The 22,097-nt window shown below is 40.1% G+C and overlaps 1 long non-coding RNA gene across 2 annotated transcripts in view; it reads right to left on the bottom strand.

Moving 5' to 3' along the window:
- LOC116912903 overlaps positions 1 to 22,097 on the bottom strand; it is a 214,899-nt gene that overhangs the window by 114,704 nt on the left and 78,098 nt on the right. Inside the window, exon 2 of one of the 2 annotated variants that reach the window (XR_004389489.1) lies at positions 7,712 to 7,802. The exons of the other annotated variant lie outside the window; for it this stretch is intronic. This is a non-coding gene — a long non-coding RNA (uncharacterized LOC116912903). The remainder of the gene's footprint in view (positions 1 to 7,711; positions 7,803 to 22,097) is intronic. 2 annotated transcript variants of the gene reach the window in all.

The raw sequence follows: 22,097 nt of genomic DNA on the forward strand, positions 1-22,097 counted from the left end.
TGGCACTAATACTGAAGAAAAATATCTAACATACTACATAGTCGTCTATAAATATGAGTCATATAAGAAATTGTTATTTGTACATGACCAAGGAAATTTGAGAATGCTCAACTTCTTATAAAATACAGATATTAGTAATCCAGCTAGATCCAAACACACAAGAGAAATAAGTGGATTCACAAGTTAGGAGTTTATCAATGTATCTCTAATATTGCCCTATTATAAAAAAAATACATAAATATTTGGGTTCCAATAGAGTAGACAAGTCCTTAACGATGCGAGATTCAATTTGCTTACATCAGCTAGCTACAGTGAATCATGGTAACCAGCAGACACAATGCCCGATCTTGCAAGGTTTTTGTTTTTACTTCTTACTTCACCTGTATGAGTATTTAGCCTCCACGTATGTCTTTGAACCATGTGTGTTCTTGGTGCCTTCAAATATGTGAAGAGAGCATCAGGTCCCTTGGGAATGGATTTACAGTTGTGAGTGGCCACGTGGGTGCTGGAAGTTGAACCCAGACCCTTTAGAAAAATGGCCATTGCTGCTAATGTTTTGGCCACTCCTCGAAATCCTCGATCTTACTTTAAACAATGAACTAAGTATTAATTGGTTGTATTTCCTATGAACTAGATGGCAAATGGTTAGTCTTCCTGACTGATCAGCCAGTGATTAAAAGGGAAGGAAATCTAGAGGATGCCTCTGTTCCTTCCTCTCAGGTCTGTAAACTGCAATGCAGGACATCCTTGCCCTGGAACCTGTGCCAACATCAGGTTGCAACTGTAAACACTACCTGGGTAGGAAACTACACTTCTTAAGGCATTCAAGAACACTGCGTGGAAATACCACACCAACTTCGCATACCGCAAACCCAGTAGCAGGGAGGTCTCCTGGATCCCTCCTAACTTCTGTTCTTCCCTGTGGAAGCTCCCAGAGTGGAGGAGGACTTTATGTGATCCCTTAAACAGCTCCAATGATCCGTATGTACATGAGAGGTAGTTTCCCGTCCCCAGAGTAAAGGCATTGCAGCATGGCTCAACACACACACTCATAGCTTACACTCAAGGCTGAGCAACCAGGCCAGGCCTAGTCTCCCCCAGCTTGGTACAAACAGAAACAGACCGACTGCACCAATCATCAAACAGCACAAAAATAGAGACACAACCCTTTCTTTGAGTCTTTCTTTCCCCATGAAGTCTCCTAGGTCACATAAAACTTGCATTAATAAACGAATGCTTTTCTCTCTGTGAAAAAGTCTATGAGTTTTATAGGCTCCTCAACTATGAACTTTTAACATGCAAGTTGATTCCACTTGTTCTGTGACCATAATCAGAGGAACATATACTATTAACATTCAAAACCCTTAAGGTGACAATTATTGGACATGCACACACACACACACACATACACACACACACACACACACACACAAACCACAAACGAGGCTACATTTTCCTATGTGTATGTGCACATGTATAAGAGGCTACACTTGCCTATGTGTATGTGCTTGTAAGAGGCTACACCGCCCTGTGTGTGTGTGTGTGTGTGTATGTGTGTAAGAAGCTACAGTTGTCTATGTGTATGCGTATATATGTGTAAACCTATGTAAGAGGCTACACTTACCCGAGCGGGTGGGTGTGAGAGGCCAGAAATCCACATCAAGGTATGTTATTCAATCGTTTCCCCACATTATTCTGAGACAACATCTCTCTGGACAAAATCTTAGCCCATCTTCTGGATGAAGCTGTGCAGCCCTGGGACCTGCCTGTCTGTTTCCTCCCTAGCTCTGCCCAGCACTGGCGTTACTGAATCTAATGTGGTGCTGGAGCTCTCACTTAGGTATGGAGGCTTTCACATCAAGGGCCTTACCACCTGATCCGTCTACGGCTCCCAGCTGTTTTCTCTTTGTGGCTGAGGCTAGCCTGGAACTCATCCTCCTCCTGTCTCAGAGGCCTACACCCCCAAGCGCCCAGTGCTGGAGTTACAGGAAGGTACTACCACACATAGTTTTAAGGTTAATTCATTGTTCTGTCTATGTGGTTTTGAAAATGTCTGAAATAAGATCCAGAGAGAGTTCATTAAAAAAGCAAAAAGCAAAACTAAATTTAATGATGATCAAAATTATAAGAGTGAATGAGTATATTTAAGGGGGAAAAAAACCTTTGCAGTTAAGTATTTGGAGTCAAAGGAATTATATTACCTTTCAGTTAGCCAGACAAAGCAGTTAATCAGAGTCACATACTCCTGGTCCTTTTCAGTTACTGACAATTTTGGAAAATTTAATATCAATATACATTGGAGTTTGTCACAAAGATAATATGAGGTTGCTATAAAATGTATTATGTAGAGAATTTTGAAGGAATGTGGAGATTGCTAATTGAGCTAAAAGCAAAGAGGCCGTGATTATGTTGAGCACGGCTTGTTTCAGAACTAGCCAAGAGTTAAAAAAAAAGGCTGCTATGCCAGTGATTAACCTTCAGTCCTTGATCATGGCTGGACCAGGAAATGGGAAAGATGTACCACAGTAGAAAAACAGCAACTCCCATCTCAATTTTTTTAATCCAAGTGGCCAATTGCTGGTTGTCATTGCATTAATCTAATTATAACTCTCTCCTATTGAATTTAAAAATACATGAAATGACTGGGAAAAAATAGCAACGTGTAAAAAAAAAAATCAAAGGCTTCTCTAGTTAATGCTGCATTCAAAGGTAATTACTTAACACAGGCAAAGCTGAACCGTACAACCTACAATTCCGAAACTTTCTATGGGCCATTTTTCTTCTCTTTTAAATAAAAGAAATTCCTTTCATTTTGTCAAGAAAACTTTTTCTCTACCTCACTACTGCCTGACAAGGGAACAGATGGCAATTTAAGGGGAGAATTTATGAGAGCCACAATCTTAATGTTGCATAAAGGAAAGAAAAAGACTCACATCAAAACCACTGACAAATGTACTCGCTAATATTAATGCACTCCCCATTCATCCAATATGCTTCCTAATTGCTTTTCTGTACATAATAATGTGGCACCTGCTGCTCAACATTGCAAACGCATCAGGATTTCTCCAAAGTCAAACAGCTCTGCAACTGGCCCTCTCCCGGTGATAAATGCGGACCACTGTATCACGCACAGTTCCTGTCAGTGGCATAATTAAAATTTTATACTTACAGAAAAAGATAGTAAACAATCAGTTCTTAAATGGATTCACAAGAGGAACTCTTGTTACAGCCAACTTCATAATTAGCATGCATCATGTGCTGCTAACACATCCGTGACAAGAGGAGGGAAGAATTAGGAACTTGAGTCGGTCCCTTTAATGGGACGTTAAAGTACAAGAAACACAAAACAGCCTACTACGACTGTACCGCAGCACTGTGTCTTTCCCCTTACAGTAACACACAATGTGACCCATATAACTAGTCTGTTTATATAAGTGACAGAGTATGAGATTACATTAGGATGCAGAAAACTTGTATGCTCCTCGACCAGTAAAAGCATGACCTGGCCTTCCTAGGTATTAGATGTTACAGGGAGACAGAAGGTACAGCTTGCTAGCCAAGTGCAGCCCTCAGGTTGTACTGGTAAAACTTTGCAAATTGAAAGCGGGTTTACCTTTTTAAATACTTGAGAGAAAAATAATATCTCATTACAAGCGAAAGTGCTATGAAATTCAAATGTGTCCACAAATAAAGTTTTATTGGGATGCACTCATGCTCATCCATTTATGCATGGTTTGTGGCTGCCTTCTTGCTACAAGGGCATAGTTGAGAAGCTACATTACACAGAGTGTAGCTGGCGTGGCTTAAAATATTTACTCTCGGTTTCTGTACAGAAAGAGTTTGCTGACCCCTGATCTAAAGCATTTGTCGTCTACAAATCTGTGTAATTGGAATGTGTAGTTATTTATATGTGTGTGCACACCTAAACGATTAGCGATCAATGAGATAAAAGCAGGGTTAACGCAGGCTTGTGTCTATGTGGGTTCACATGTATAAGAGAAAGGTTAAAAATTATAATTCGAAGTATAATTAAATATTAATGTCTGAATTGTGATAAAAATCTAATTATATTAATTAACTAGGTGGGCTTTTATCTTGGCTATAATTAAATCTAGCAAATGTAGTCCTTGGCTTTTGTATCTAAACACTGTATACTTCTTACGTCTATGAAGAGTCTGTTTTGATTTTAAAAAGAAAAAAAAAGAAACTATGGCAAAATAATAGTAATTTACTTTCATCTATCATTCAAAGTTCAATTCATGAGAGATTCAGGAAAACCACTTTTTAAAGCTATCACTGTGCTTTTAAAAAGTTAGGTGCTAACATTGCTTGGAACTACCAACACAATCAACATTCAGAAATGCAAACACAAATATACAATCCTAAGTGTATGACAAGGGCGGACAGATTATGGCAGCCATTGCCTCGGGGTCATGCCACAGGTTAGCAATGGAAGAAACCAGGTAAAGATTACACAAGGCCTTTACCAACGAACTGCATAATTCCCAGTAATTATTGAATGAGTAACTATTTTATTTTTCCTTTTTTGTTGTTGTTTCTGTTGTGCTGTTGTTATTGTTGTTATTGTTGTTATTGTTGTTGTTGTTGTTGTTGTTGTTGTTTTGAGACAGGATCTCTCTGTGGTACCCTTGGCTGTCTTGAACTCAGATCCCCCTGCCTCTGTCTCCTGAGTGCTGGGATTAAGCCACGACCAGGCTTTATTTTTATTTTTATTTTTATTTTTATTTTATTTATTTTATTTTTATTTTTAGAAGACATGCTTTTGTTTTTTTAAAAAAATGTATGTGTACTTAAGTGCATGCCGGGTATGTGTAGATGCCCATGGAGGTCAGAGCAGTTGAGGATCTGGAGTCCCAAACCGTTGTGAGACAGTACCATTAAGTGACCTCGTGTCCTCTGCAACAGCAGCAAAAGCTCTAAAATGCTGAGGGCTCTCCTTGTGAAGCCCCAGTCATTGGTGTAACAAGAGAAAAAAGCCCTCAAATGACGTGAGAACAGGGAGCTTCTGTAGTCCTTAGTCCTCAGAAACACTGACAAAGAAATATACATAAATGAGAAGATTTCTGCAGTCTCCCCCACCAAAGATTGGTCCAGTGGGCAAATCACCCAGCTGCCTGGCTCACTGTTTTGCTTTGAGTGGATTGTCAAGGGCTCTGTTTCAGTGAGTTTGACCTGGGGTTAAGGCCTGGCCACTCTTCCCTTACCCTGGTGTCTGTGTCCCTTCTTACTTCCCTGGTCACAGTCCCATTGGCTAGACCCATTCCTTTCCAGCACAATTATCATCTTTTACCTGGAGGCTTCTCTCTTACTTTTGCTTCACCGGGAACGCTCGCCCCTTAAGACGTAGTGCCTTTTTAAAACTGCCATTCCTTTGAGCAAATAGTATTAATTCCAACACTTTTTTTAAGAGAGGGGGAGAACTATCTGTGAATATAAATGAAGCAACAAATTCCACAACTAAAGATCTCGGGAGATTAAGGTCTAAATCAGAGGCACAGATGCAGATAAAATAATTGTATCATGAATGAAAATGTTACACACTAAACTTCTAGAAAAAGCAACCCCCACCCCCTTTTTAGAAGATAAAACTGCATAAAAATTGCTGCTGTGGGTGAAGAAATAAAGTATGTTTTTAGTTTTCATGACAGGGAGAAGATGAGATTCATTTTTATACCAGTTCCACAAAGGCCGGCTAGCAACCTGCTTAGAATACAATAGACAGGATTTAAATTTTCTGTGCCTTTACATGGTTCGCTCATTTGCATGCTAGGCCCCAGAATGCTCTTCTCTCTCTCTGCCATTTCACAGAATCACTGCGATCTGAGTGCTGGGAGCAAACTGCAAGGTTCAAGGGTGCTTGTGAGTTCAGCTCAAAGCTCTTTTATCAGTGTGTTCGCCGGGGAAAATGTAGTCCCTTTCCCACCTCATTGGGCAACTTTTCCTTTGAGGGGCAGCTTCAAATATCTCCTCCCCAGAAACACCTCCTCAGCCCAGAAAGGGCTCCAGATGCCTCCACAAACTCGCCATGGGGACTACTAATGAAGAGATGAAATTAGTGTTGCCCTGGAAGGATTTTTGAAAAAAGGCTCACTCCATCCGTTTGCACCCTGGTGTCATTTTCTCAAATTTCTTCATTTAAAAGATTACACGTGGCTGTTATTCAAGCTCCTAGGAAACTCCAACGGAGACACTGAAGAAAAAAAAAAAAGCTATCCACACTTTACATTCAAATTCATTTCGGGATGATTAAAGTATATGGAAATGTCCCAAATATTCAGGTCAGTGATTAATAATTGAAAAGAAGAGAAAGAATAAACTTAAGACATTTAGTAGCTCGAATAGAAAATACGAATCCAGTCGAATGACTGCAGTCGGGTTTTAATGCCTAGACAACACATTCTCATCATAAAAAGACATACTGTATATAACGAGAAATGTTCCCTCATTGCAACATAAAGATCTTAGACAGGATGCTCGACAAAATAATAAAAGGACTATATTCATCAACAGATTTAAAACTGCAGGTTATCCTCCTCACAGAGAGACAAGTGCTCCTAGGAACTGGAAGGAAAAGGGATGGCGTTCCTATGTAAATAAGAGGGCGTGGTGCTGGAGTGGGGCTTTCTCACAGCAGGAAATGTTTTATTGTAATGCAAATGCATTTGATTGCCCCCACCCCCAAATCCCATGTCACTGTGTTCCTGTCTGAAGGATCATCACGGTATTTGCAGTTCTATTAAGCACCATTTTATATTAGACTAATTTACGTAACCTGCCTAATAGGAATCGGAAATGTTACAGTTATTTTACTGGATCCAATTAGTATTTCATTGTTTTAGCCTGAACACAATATTGTACAATAGTCCTCAATACTCAGCTAAATGGGATAGGATGTACTCCACATAATACAATAAATGGAAGCATATGTTTTGAGCTAATTAAAATGCAGTTAAAACCTGCCTGAACTGAAACCAACTGCATCCTTTAATATCTGGTGAGTGACTATTTTTTTAATCTAATAATGAAATGTCATATCAGGGTGAACTTAAGGAAGGAAAAAATATCAAAAGTTAAGTACTGAAAATAAGTGGACTAAATTACTAGCAGATTGTTTCCTGGAAAGGCATTTCTCTCCGTACCTGTCACACAGCAACGGAGAGAGAGTGAATTCCTCTCCAGCTAGATACACAAATTCAAAAAAAAAAAGAAAAATGTGTAAACATCATTGGTATAAATATCTCCAACGAGGCTAGTGTGAGGCTTAAAGCATTACGACAAATAAAAATAGTTTATCACATTTTTTAACATCTGTTTATTTTTATGAAATATATCAAGTACGTTCTGTGTACCAGAAATACTATATTTAGCGAAAATGCTGCACATCAAAAAAAAAAAAAGTTTTCAACAAGGATATTGCAAATGTGGCAAAAATAGCAACATCAGTTGATATGAAGCTGGCACGAAGAAAAGTGATTTGTCCCATCAAATTGTGGAAATAATGATAGCAAGCACCAAGCCCTGCACTCTTAGCAGCACAAGCCCCTCCCTGATGTCTTAGACAGCAGGAAGGTACTTCTGCTTTAAGTTCAGAACGTTCTTATGGAATTCATTTGCATTATTGCGAGGACGCCTCCCTCCTCTGGGAGTGACAGGCACTGCCCTGCTGAAATACAAGTAGGGACTCTCTTACCCAAGCCAAGAAGATTTCTTCCTTAGTTTTATATCTTCAACACCCGTTTCAGTGAACAGAAATCAGAACTCACGGGATTGCCAAAACACAACTTTCAGAAAAGAAAAGAAAATACATATGAGAAGGTTTGTGAGCGGTAACGGATTTGCAAAATTTGAATTCTTAGCAAAATATCAAATGCGCTATTTTTCTGGGAAGAAAAATTCCTATTTTCCACACTTGATATTTGTACAAAACATCACTGACGTGAGCTCTTGAACTCACTTGGTTTTCCGCTGTGGTGTTATGATGGCTGTACTGCACCTAAGAGTGTGCTTCATGTCATTGCTTTTAACTTGGCTATTAACCCCGTAACAGCCGGCATCAAATACAATTGCCCGTGATATAATGAGCTTGTCTATTGCTAGCAATTACAGAAGTGAGTTTGATAAGTTCTCGGGAGTACAAGAGAAGAGACAATAAATTAAAGGTGACACTCTAATTTAAAATTGCCTACAATCATATATAAGAGTTAACAACAACAAAAAATACTGTGATTGAAAGCACAGCTCACAGTTTGCCAAGTTTGACTACAACCATCTCACATTTGTTTATGATACCTGCCACCTCATTTATTATTTAAACTCTTCTTGTGCGTTTCTGAATTATGGAGTACGTTTGTGATAATCATACTTATGACTCTGAAAGCTCGAGTCCTGAATGCTATATATTTTGCTTTCCTTGTCAATAAATATATTTGAACAGAAGCCAGGTAACCAAGCCGTAATATTCCATAAAGTAAGATACCAACGGGACTGCGTGCTTTGAGGAAAACACCAGACCAGGCTTTGTTTGGATAGTCTTGGTAACCACATAAACACTACCTCTCCACCAGCAAAACCCAGGCATGCTGAGGAACTATTTTTTCCTCGGTTAATATTTTAAATATATAAGTTGTATAATCTGGAGAATACGTTATGAATCATAAAGAAATAGAATTCAGGCAGCAGCTCAGACATCCAGGAGCTTGGGCTTGATTTGTCAATGTGAAAACCCCCAATGCAAATTGTCTAAGGGGTCTTTGAGACACATCACGGTAGGATCCCTCTCAACGCAAACAAAGCAATTATGGAAACTTCTTTGGAAACCATGAATCCTATGTCATATTAAAGAGAACACGGTAATTTAAAAAAAAGTTAGAAATGAACTTGGGCTCACAGTAGAAACTTAAAATGTCCCCATGCTGTTATTGTTATCCATTCTGAATACTTTTTAAAGAACGACAATGCTTTCCTAGGGTCAAGCTAGGACTCTACCCATGAGCAACATCCCCAGCCCGAAAGCAGTACTTCTTAAAATATAAACTGTGGCATCTTCCAATAGTATATTTTCCGTGGAGTAAACGATGATCAAATGCTCCCTAAAGCCTTTTGGAATGCGAGAAGGTAGAAGTCATCTTACACAGTCTATACAAATAAAAATCACAGTAAAGCATGCTGGCTTGTGGGACATTGACCAATCTCACCATCCCCTCCTCTTCTGTAACCAATATCTATTATTGGGTTTGGAGACACAAACTGGCACAGATTCAAAGTACTTAGGCAGATCAGCCCTAAAAGAAATTAAGCTTGTTGACAGGCAAGAATTTGAACTGAAGTGGAAATTGCAAAATGTAGCAATTAACCATCACTTTCACTGACACTGGGGATATTCTAAAATGTGACACCTTGCCATAGTGAGCATTTTAGGCAGGAGAAGTTGAGAGGCAATACACATGTAAAATCCTCTCTGACCTTCTCCTGCCCTTTCCCCTGAAGTCAGGAAGGTTCTGAGGAAGGTCCCTGAAACAGTGTTAGAGCAGGGGTCAAGGCTCATTGAGAGAACCCTACTTCCTTCTGCAACCCTACAAGCAACTAGAAACAGTATTGCCACTGGCCTGGGTGCAGATCTGACAATCCAACTGAGTGGGCCAGTCACCTGGCTAAGGGATTGGCCTCCAGAAGGCACATCTGCCATAAGCCACACTACAGAAACAGCAGAAAGAATTGTCCTTCTAACCAGGCAACCTGCCTGTTCTTCCTAGCATCCTCATTCTCCATAGTCACAGCAGAGCTGTCTTGGAATTCTGATAGGTCAGCCCCCTGAGTGCTGACATGAAGAGGTAACTTGTCCTTGGTCTTCGCTTCCTTTTCTGTTGGAGTCAGACCAGAGACTAAATTCAGATTCAGACTTGCTTTTTCTGATACTCGGGGTTTTCTTGAACCCCTGAGCCCCTTTGCCGTGTTTATCCCTTTCCGTGTTAGCCCTCCGTGACTAACTCAAATGACGCACATAGCTTGCTCTCTTCCTCTGGATGGATGTTAGATTTACAGTTTGTCTGCTGTGGATTTTTTTTTTTTTTTTTTTCTCAATAAAATTGTCCTTGAGCTTTCTTCTGGGCTTGTGCTTAAATTCTTTTATTAATGAAACCAAGAACCCCAACAGGGAAATCTTATTTCTATGGTAACACGGGAGCGACTCCCCAAACTTCACAGTAATAGTAAGTCATAAGACCTTTATGTCGGGGGTGACTTTTTATCCTGAAAGGAATGGAGCACCCCTTTCTCTGAAGATGTGGGGTCACAGACAGGTGTGCTTCCCCGGATGATCAGGGCAACATTGCCTGTCTGTATTCTCTACCCATGAAACATGTTACAACACCATCAACCGTGGCATAGACCTTTGGTTCCTTCTGAAGATTCCCTTAAAATTGAAATAAATGTATATGCTATTCTCTTGTTACTCCGCCTTTGTTACAGGAACCTTAGCTAAATGAAAGCTAAACCAGTGAGTGGGAAAATATATAGTGCTCCCTTTTAACATCCAACTCGCCTATCAGTGGACGGAGGCAGAACTGAAAACATTATTTCTCACAGTTTTAATTACCAGAAATGTTCCACTCCTCTTATTAAAAAAACCCTTCAAATCTGTAGCCAACAGGGAAAGGCCACAGTCACCAAGCATTATGGAGGAAAGTGTATGCCATCTAATGGTGAGAAATGCTTCAGTGTAGAAAGCATGGTTGTATCAAGCGTTCCATGGCACCACAGAATGCTGAGTTCTGCTAGTGCTTCGGTGTGGCCAAGAATAGTAGTGAGTCTTCAGCAAAATATTGCTTAGATATTTCTCCAACTAGGGCTAAAATCAAACCCCAGCCTCAGCACTCAGTGTTCAGCACTCTCAACTCTTTCTGCCTTAGCTGTAAGCTGCTAAGGCAAAGAATTCCTTTAAACAATGTGGATCATTGATGGCTCAGATGCTCTACATAGACAGACTTGGAACGACCACCTGCAAAGTTCTGTTGGATGCACACGGTCACAGATACATGCGTTTGGAACAACAGAAAGAGGAAGAGAGGATCTATAGCACTAAAGAGGGAGAGGGTGTTAGTGAGAATGAGTTGTCCTCATGAATTGAATACCACAAAGAATCTTAGATCAACATAGACTATGGTTGTGTAGTCTACCTCAGAATTACATGTCAGAATGGCCCTTCTTTTAATTAATTTATAGTTTTGATATTAATTATCAATATTAATAACGATACCATCGATAACCATATTTTTACAAAAGAAAAACACCTATAAATGTTTTGGAAACAAGAAAAATCTCATACTGTTAAACTATTTTATATATTACATGATTAAATTATCTGCAGAGCAGTAAGCCATTAATCTGAAATCAGCATCATACGAATTTTGCTTTTACCTCTAACTCATAAAATCATAAGGAACTTTTCCTTCAATGACCAGGCCATCAAATGGGCCAGGCCACTTTACCTTTGTTCTGGATAAGGATTTGTGGGCTGATGACAAGGTGCTAATGAGGAACTAATGTCCCCACATCTGGCAAACTGCCAAACTCAGGATGAGAGGATCAGAACATTTATCTGAATTAGCTCCACACAGAGGAGGGAGGGGCTAGGGGACAGCCAACTCCAGATTGAAAAACTTAACTACACAGGACTTCATGTCCCATTCCAAAGGTAAGGGCTATTTCAAGACAATTCTGTACTTTTCATAGGTGGCATGGGTGATCCTCATATTGATACACATGTCTTGATTCTCACTTGATGTAAATTAGTGAGAATTAGCAAATCCTAAAGCTGTCCCACCTCATCAAAGTACAGATATAATCACAATGAGGGGGCAGGTAGCACTTTGCATCTATGGTACATTCATCCATCATGGATAGAAATCATCATGAATATAAGTCAGGCAGTCTATACCTGTGTCTAGGCAGAACCATTCTTGCATCCAAAATTTAAGACATTTGTTTTCTAATTTCGTCATCAAACATAGATGTCATGTGTTTTAAGCGAGGGAGCTTTTCCTGGTGGTAGGAGGGCTCAAGCAAAATAGAACAAAGGTGCTTTACCACCACTAAGTGAATAACAGTTTGTCCCTGCTACATTTAAAACCATGTGGCTATCCCAGTATAGGCTTTAATTTATATTAAAAAAAAAAACAAACAAAAAACAAAAAACAAAACAAGAAGGGTACTAGAGTAAATGTGGGCATTTAGATTAAAGAACCAAATAAACATGTCCCTCGCAATTTTCTGGTTCTTAAATCAATCAAACAGAAACCCAGATACAAAGCTGGTGTAACACAACTTGTAATCTTCACACTGAAGGGTTGAGGCAGGAGCATTGAGAGCTCCAGACCAGCCTGGGGCTACATCATGAAGACCCTGTCTCCAAAAGGACAAACAACAAAACCCCAAACGAAGATGTGTGACACATAAAAATAAACATTATTAACAGAGTGAAGTATAATTGTAAAAGTGTATAGCAGGAAGTTACATCACTTTCTTCTTATTATAAGGAGTTTAATCATCTATAAAGACATCAGGATTTGTACTTACGTATTTAAGGTATTTTGTTTATATGAGTTTATAGTTTCGTGTATATGGATTTGAAAACTAAAGAACACGACACATTCTCTCTGCCCCCCACCCCCCGCCCTTACCCGGTCATGGGCAGGCCAATGCTCCAGCTCCATAATCTGTACCACAGGACCTGTCACCACGCCTTCTAACTACAGTGCTGCGTTCCAACCTTGACGGATTATTCTCCAGACCGCAGCCACTGAGATCTTTGAAAAATAAACAAGAAATCCAACTGTATGCCACCCTTGCATGAGGTGCCCCAGCACCGTCCCCACATCCATCTCTTTCCCTAGAACGCACCCTTTCCTTTCATCGAGTCTCAACTCCATTCTAGGCTCTCAGTCTCAAACCTTCAAAGCTGTGGTTTAGTATGCCTGAAACATTATTCTCAGAGGCAGACACTCTGGCCCCTTTTCCTCATTCGAATCCCAGTTTCACTGTCCTTCAGAGAGATCTCCCCTGTCCTCCTGGTCAGGCCTACTTCTCCTAGTAGTTCTTTGCTCGGTTCCCTGTTTCTCTCCACACCACTACGTCACGCCACGTAATCCCCTCAGAGTAATTTTACTTTTGCTTTTTTGTTTGTTTGTTTCTTTACTAGAACTACATTAACATAAGTCTTCCTTAGTGATATATTACCCCTGGGCTTCCTGGCATAGAGGCTGTATTCAGTGCGTACTCAATAACTATTCATAAAAAAAATAAATATAAGATATTGAATAAGGCCTAAAATACTCCTGGTGGTAAATTTTAAATTGAGAACAGACAACAGAAACTGTCTTCTTACTGCTGCTTTGCTGGTGGGTTTTCTTGTTTTACTTTGTTTCTGCAGTACTAAGGCTTGCACCTAGAACCTCATGCATGGTAGACAAAGATAGCCTTTTCACTTTACGTTTCTAAGATCTGTCTCACTAAGTTGTCCAGGGAGACTTGAGTTCTCCCTGTAGCTCACGCAGGTCTAAACTGGACCAGTTTTCTGCCACAGGTTCCCACGTTGCTGAGATTATACAGGCCAAAGCCACCAGACCTGAAGGGACATTTCTTTTAAGGATGTAGAAGAATAACTGTTCTAGGCAACAGTGCATATGAAGATTGTATACATTATAAACTTCATTTTACTTGTGCACCAATACCCAGGATCCTGTGAACCTACTGAGCTTCTGTGAGATAAAAGTGAAAGACCTTGGCTGGACACCTTTCAAAGCATGCACATTGACTCAGTTCACCCTCACCTTGCAAATGACGGGCTGGAGGGACATGTAACCTGCCCAGGATCACACAACCAAGATGTCCCCAGCTCGTATCAAGCTTCAGAACAATGCTTGCAACACCAGTGTAGCATCATGGGTGTTTCTGAGTGCCTAGTGGACACTTTGGACAAATTGCCCAAGGCCTGTAGCCCATGGCAGCTCATTTCTTAGATAATACAGGAACGAGTGAGAGAGAAATAAATGAAAGATGGGGGTAGGACTTGCAGAATCATGGCATAGCTTCAGATGGGTGATTGGCTCATTTACTCCTCATTTCATACGGTCCCTCTGACTCCAATGCATAAAATCTGCATTGATCATAACACTGAACAGTTTAGCATCTAGCACATGAGCTCTCAGCCATCCTCAGGCCCAGGATACTGCAAAAGGCATCCTTTCCACATTAGGGAATTAGACACTACTCAGACATTCTCTTCAACAAAATAGTGAGCACTGAAATAGTGAGTCATATTGTCACTGTTGACCATATCCAAGGAAAATGTAAAGAGATACCAGAGGTAGAAAGCATAAGAGGAACAAATGCCCGAAGGCTCCACAAAAATCTCGCTCTGAGTGGCTTGTATCGGAAGATGCCTGATACATGGTGAGAAGATGGATCTAGTAAGAAGACACTTAACCGAAAACTTTCAACAGGTCCCAAAATGTCCAAGAGCACTTGTGGCAAACCAGTATTTATTAAAGACATGAGGGAGGCAAAAATATTAACCAGATTACCAGATAACAGCATGAGGGCTTAAATGTGTGAGGAATGTTGTAAAGTTGCAAAGGGACAGGCTCCATAAAGATGCTGAAAACTATGGAGATGACTCAGTGCTTAGGAGGACCGGTGGCCCTTCCAACGTGTCCGGGTTTGGTTCCCAGTATTAGTACCTGTGTGGTCAGTCACAACCACCAGTTCCAAAGGATCTGATACCCTCTACTGGCCTCCCAGAGTACTAGGACCGTAAATGGTGCTCAAACATACATGTAGGCAAAACACCCAGACACAAAAAATAAAATATATATACTTTTTTTAAAATGGGGAAGGCAGACAGGATGAAGGGAATGGGGAACTAGCAAAAGCACCAGGAAGATGCATCTGCAGGGCTCCTGCTAGCCCGCTGTGCCTTGCCAGCTGCACTGAGTGGACTTTTATTCCACGTGAACAGAATCTGGTGACCAACCAAAGTCGGTTGAAAAGTAAAGCGTCTGAGGGTGGGAGGTATTTGACACAGCTGATAGCAATGGGCACGTGAGGTCACACCACTGAAATTGTAAGAGGGTCAATGTACCCTTGACCCCCGAGGGTGATCCTCTCACTAGAACTAATGAAGTAGTAAATATTTTAAAGCCACAAAGAAAGAGGGAGGAGTGGAAAAGAGAGAAGAGCTTATGAAACAAACAAGGACATAGTATTAAAACTGTATTCCATTATCACTTTATAATTGATTTTTCTTTATTTCTTCATTTGCTTATCTATTTATTTCTGCACTGCTGAAGACTGAACAGAGGAAAATCTTTTGTGACCACAAAATTTGAATTCCATATGATGTTTGCATGTCATGAAATATTATTCTTTTGATTTGATTTTGTTTCAACCATTAAAAACGTAAAGAAAAAAACCTTCATAAGTCACAGATTATCGAGTATCAGAATCTGACTTCCTCCTGAGATCATACTTTTCCAAGCCTGCCCTTTTACTCTTTCAGGGAGAAAGGTCAAAGCAAAATAAACTCTAAGACATGCTTTTAAAAAGCAGTCTTCTGCCCAGAAAGATGGATCAAGGGTCCAGGCTTGCGAACTTACATTCAATCACTGTATCCACAGAGTGGAAGGAAGAACCAACCACGATATCTTCAGACCCTTGCCCACCTATGTGCAACATGTGCGCGCACGCGCACACACACACACACACACACACACACACACACACACACCAAATAAATGTAGCTTCAAAAAGGCCTTGGAATATACGAGGTTTTTGGGCTGTTACTTAGAACCTTTTATAAGATAATCCATCTGGAGGAGAATGCACATCTCAGTGAATTTTAATTAATCTAACACAATCATATAATCAGCACCTAGATTAACAATCAGGAGTCCCCCTTGCTTTTCCATGTCTGTCAAATTGGGTGACGGTAACCACCCAACTTCCAGAGTGGTCACCCTGCCATCTCAAAATAGGTAAGTGGTTTTGCTTTTTCTGTTTACGGGGATATTTGTTTGGTGGGTAGCTGGACTTAAAAGAAATTAAAAAAACACCATAACATGAAATACAACTGTAAACCAGAAACAAAATGGGCTGTTGTAACTGACATTTCTGTTCGTTCTGAAATCCTAGAATCACACACTCCAGAGATGAAAGAAATTTCAAAGAATGTCCGTATTTGCACCAAAATCCCAGAGTCAAAGAACTACTCTATTGATAATCAGTTGCTTGTACAAATATTTGTTTAAAATGTACCTTATACATGTATATATGTTTAAAGTTACTAGATCAGTAATACTGACAGGAGAGAAAGTAAACTAAATTTTGAGGTGTGCCATTATTATCAAATCTAATGTCTCATTTTCATTACAAACTTAACAAATCTTAAAAATCTCTCTCTCTCTCTCTCTCTCTCTCTCTCTCCTCTCCTCCCTCTCCCTCCTCTGCCCTCCCCTCCCTCTCCTTCCTCCTTCCCTCTCCCTCTCTCCTCCCTCCCTCTCTCTCTCCCCCTCTCTCTTTCTCTCCCTCTTCATCTCTCTCTCTCTCTCTCTCTCTCTCTCTCTCTCTCTCTTTCTCTGTGTATGTGTGTGTGTGTGTGTGTGTGTGTGTGTGTGTGCGTGCACATGCACGTAAATACGCACCATATGCAATGCAGGAGCCTGAGTAGTTCAGAAGTGGCATGAGATCCTCAGAACTAAGTTACAGAGGGCTGTGAGCCACATGTAGGTGCTCAGAGTATAATCTGGGCTCTCTGCAGAAGCAGTAAGTGCTCTTCAGCACTGAGCCCAGACTCAGGCCTCCAGGTAAACAAATTTTTGAATTGTTTTTACACTCAACCATGACTGGGCAATACTTGACACTATTAGCCTTTGTGACAAGCCGCAGATAATACTTAGTGATTTTATTAAGTTTTTTATTTTGTCGCTGGCATTAAAAACTGAGAATTTTAACTGTGGTAGCAAATAACTAGCACACATTGCAAATTATACTGAAATCACAACAAAACTTTCTTCTCAAAGCAGTGTACTGAGGTTAAAGATCTCAAATGATAGTAAAAGCAGGCCGTGTTTCAGACCTCAGATATGCATCTGGGAAGAGAGTTATGTAAGAGGAAGGCAGGAGTTGGGGGTTTACTAACACAGTCTCGAACCGGCTCAGACAGGATCTTTCTCCATCCGTCTCATCCACCTGCAGATGTTTTCACTACAGTTACTTTATACTAACGAAATCTTCCTGTTTATTTATGGAGCGAAATTAGAATGCATTATTATTTGAGCCCGGACAGCAATATGTCATTTGTCCACAAACAGCTCCATGTATAAAAGATGAATTCTGAAGATCTTTAGAGAGCCCTACTCAATCATGTCTTACGATTATCAGTCTGTCTGTCCCTTGGCCCTGTCTCATGTAAAACATGACGTTTTTACTTTCTTTCCAGTGATCTACATAGGTCACATATGGTTATATTGGGAGACTTGTCTGTATATAGAATAATACATTTATTATTATATAAATAAAAGTAATGTTCAAACGGAACTCTCCTTTTCTGAAATGCCTGAATGTAGTCTAGTTTAAAATAAATAAAGTTTGAAAATATTTTTCTTGAAATGTTTTAAATTTCTATAGTATTTCAGAGGCTAAATATTAAGACGTTTTAACACTACGTGTTTAGTATTTTTAAACAGAAAGAATAGGTTCTCCAGCAACAATGAATATTTTCAACTACTGGCTAAAAACCAGTGTTAGAAGTAAGATTTCTGCTAGTTTCCCCACCCTAGTCAGCACGGATTCTATTCAATGGGAAGCGCAGGTAACATGGGACGTCTCAGACTGTCGCTTTCTGTAGGACTGTATCCCTATGGGCTGCGGCAGCAAGTACACAGTCCTATGAAAACAATGGAGCAAGCAACCCCAGGGCACTACCTCCCGGGAGGCACAGCCCCACACCCATGATGGCACAGAAGCATAAGTCAGCACTAACTCATCAACAGGGAGAATGAAAATGTAAAAGGATTCCCACGCTGCCCCAAACTACGAGATAAAGTTCTCTGGCTGCCTTGTGCCTGTAAGTGACCAAAGTATGTTTTAGAGAAAAATGAAAAGTCTGAAAACAAGGACTAAGTTGGGGTGTCCAAGCCAGAGCAATTTCCCATCCCGCTCACATTTCTCTCACACTCTTCTTGTCATGGTGTTGATGGTTTCAGGCAATCATATGTCTTGGAAACTTTGTCTCAAACTATAAATTAGCTCCCATATAACTCATCTGGATTCTGCTTCTTATTTTTTTCCCATGCGAACCACAGTTGATTAAGAACATTATAAATGAGTATCATTCTTTTGAAGAGGTCTATTGATTTCTCTAAGTAAACTGAGAAATCCAGTCTTGATTTCTTTCCAAATTGACATGTGAGTCAAATGCCAAGAAAACCTCTGTCTTAGAACGGACAGAGCTTGTGGACTTTGCCTTTCAATTAATCCTTTTACAGGAACCTAATTTTGAACAAAATGGTATTTGCTTGCTCTTTCTTTAAGATTGTCCTTAATCCATTCAGATTAGATTAGATTAGATTAGATTAGATTAGATTAGATTAGATTAGATTAGATTAGGGAGACTAGAGCTACTTGGGATCATTAGTTCAGCACTTTTGTGAAAGTGAAGATCACTAACCTAGATACATTTAGAGTGATATTCACGTTCTGGTTCCCAAGAACACAGAGACTAACAAAGGCCACCTTCAGATCAATGGTTGGATCCTACCTCATCCTAAGCTCTAAAGTTGCTTGTGCTGTTGGGGTCAGCTACAACTGGCTCAGGGAACCCTTTGGAAGAGGAGGTGGAAAGAGTGTAAGAGCCAATTAAATTGTAAGACAGCGAGGAAACACGGTCCTCTAGGCCCAGGAGGACAGATGTACCTATGAACTCAGAGAGACCGAGGCAGCATGTACAGGACCTGCACAGGTCTAAGCCAGATGGGCTCTCAGCACTGAGAGGTGAACTGGACACAATTCTATATTGATAACCCAGAAGCTTTCTCCAGTCGATAAACTCTGTCAAAGGAAAAACAATATTTTTCTCCAATGGAGTTTTACTGGACATATAAACCACCCTTAAGAGCAGGTTCATGGCCCAGATGGCCAACACATGAAGAACTCAGTGGCCTGTGGAGGGTTTTATGACTGCTTTGTCTGGGCACTTTTCACTCTACAGATATTTGCTCTATATACTGTGGTTTATGATTGTATTCTTTGAGTTTTCTCTGGGTCTAAATATATGGGTCTTGGTCTATATGTGTTTCTTGTGATTTTTCTTTGACTGTTTTTACTTTTTCCTATTCTGCTTTTCTTGTTTTTATTTCTTCTCCTTTCCTCTTCATTTTAGATGCCTGTTCCTATTCTAATGTCAGAATGAATGAATAAATGGGCGTTTGGGCGGGTGGGGAAATGGGGAGGATGGGAGGTGTGGGGGGAGGGAAAGTGTAATGCAAACATATTTTATAAAAATATATATTAATAAAAAAAGAATTTCCTCTAAAAGAAAGTGCAGCTCATGGGAATCTCATTTGGGCTGAGGGGATGGTTTAATAGTAGCACTCTAAAGTCCTAGATTAGAATTGCCATGCCCAGAGGGCTAGGGCTAGGAGAAGGATAAACTTAGGTGTGCTAGCAAATGCTTACATGCTGCTAGGGCTGGGGCAGAGGCAGGGGCACAGTGGCAGAGTGTGATGCTGTGCACATGGTGTACAGGCCCACCTTAACTGACAGCAAGATCTCAGCATGACCATAACAAATCACAGATAGCAGGAGACACACGGGTACAGCACATTGCTGTGTAGAGTCTTCCCACGAAGAATCATGGAGCTCACGACCTCAGGCCATGGCTAACGGTAAAAGTTTACAAACTAAGACGTGATTGTTTGGGGTGCCTTCTACATATCACTATAAATATAGGCGGCATAATCATTTAAATTTTAATAACCATGCTTAGCATGGCATTTCCGAGAGTTCTGCAGTTACCTTTTGGAAACTAGTACTTGCTGGCTTCAGCTCACCACTGGGTGTTTTACTCTTCCGCTTTGAGCAGTTGGGTAGATGTTATGTTAAGCATTACAATGCACTTGTCTGTAAAATAAATGACTCTTACACCCGGAGGGTTGGCTTTAAGTCAATGATTGAAATGGATGTCAGATCCATCCGGAGAAAGCACGAGTAACTGTTTCTCATATGGTTCATCCCATGAGACATATAGGAACTTAAAACATTTTTTAATTAAAAAATAAAAATTTATTTTATTTATTTTTATTTAAAATTGTTATGTGGAAGAAGACAACTGTATTTCAGGCCCTTGGCTCGTTGTGTGTTCTCTTGCTGACTTCCTGTGTTCTCACTGCCCCCTTAGAAAATGAAGCTAATGATAACACTATTGGTATCACGAGGTCTTTGCCCTAGGTTCTTATCAAGGCTTTAATTTTTCAAATACAACTGTAATATATATTTTCCATCTTGAAATGTAATAATATAAATAGTATTAAAGGGAATTAAGCAACTTCCTTGTAACAATATCCAGGAAGCACAGGCTCTCCTGTCATTTGTGAACTATGTGAGTAAATTCTTTTATTTGCATTTTCGTTAAAATTCCTTTTATATTTGAAGAACAGCATTAGACTCCTAGAACAGACCCCTGAACCACCTTTTTTCTTTCCCTCCAGTCTGTGATGAATTCTAGGTTACAGGTTTCAGCCACAGACAAATGTAACATTGGTGTATTATTATTATTATTATTATTATTATTATTATTATTATTTTGCTATTGTTTATTTCTCTGTTTATTTGCGAGCGAGTATGCAGATTTGTGTGCTGATGCCTTTGAGGGCAGGAGAGGGTGTCGGATCCCCTTAAGATGTTGTCAGAGACTGTTGGCATTCTGTCTAAACTCCACCCCAACAGTTACCTGGCAACAGCCAGGTATGTTCTGCCCCACAGTTTCCTGGCAACAGCCAGGTATGCCTGACACTGTAAAAGGGGTTGTTTGCCCCCTCTTCACTGTCTTGCTTCTCTCTTGCTCACTTGCTCTTACCCTCTTCTCCCTTTGTTCCTTCTCTCCCCATTCCCCTCCCCCTTCTCTCCCCGAGCTCATGGCTGGCATCTACTCTACTCCTCTACTCCTCTCCTCTTCTACTTCTCTACTTCTCTCTCTCTCTGCCCTACTACCCTCTTAACTCCCCTCCCCAAGCCCCGAATAAACTCTATTCTATACTGTACTGTCCTGTGGCTGCTCCCTCAGGGGGAAGGGATGTCTCTGCATGGGCCGGCTGAGGAACCCCTTTCCCACAGACCTCCATAGAACATATCCCCCCTCTCCTTATGCTTTTTTAAACACAGACATTTCTGCTTCTTCCAACTTAGGGCTGGGTTTCGACGTCTGGTCCTTGATACAACAGTCTCTCTATTTTTCACTCTTTTCTTTTAACGATACTAACCTTAAAGTCCATATAAACAATTATATATTTAGAAATTATCAATAAGAAAAAGTTAGTTGTTTTTTTTTACAATGTTTTGAATAGCATAGCCAAGGAAAGTCACAATATTATAACGTTGTTAGAATACTTTTAAAGTGTTTCATCTCATTAATTAAAATTTGTCAGGGAATAATTCTTTGTTTGGTGGTTTTAGTTAGTTAGTTAGTTAGTTAGTTAGTTAGTTAGTTAGTTAATTTGTTTTGGAGGGAATTACCAAAGAGCTAATCCCCTTTAAACTTTGCTCTCCTCTGGCTTCAGACTCCCATTACTTGAATTACAGGCCAATGCCATCATAATCTGCAAGAGTTTTCAGTATTATTTTGTTTCCTTAGAGATATTCCATATAATAGCAATGAATTTGAGGAAGACAAGAAAATAATAAAGAAGAGGATGAAGGAGACATTAAGAGGTCAATATAATGTCATTTTAATTCTATCCTGCCCAAATGTAGGCAAAACAAGGAACTTTGCTGGTAAATTTTGATTTTCATAGATTCTATTATAGAGA

This window comes from Rattus rattus, chromosome 11, assembly GCF_011064425.1.
Source record: "Rattus rattus isolate New Zealand chromosome 11, Rrattus_CSIRO_v1, whole genome shotgun sequence".
NCBI classification, from domain to species: domain Eukaryota; kingdom Metazoa; phylum Chordata; class Mammalia; order Rodentia; family Muridae; genus Rattus; species Rattus rattus.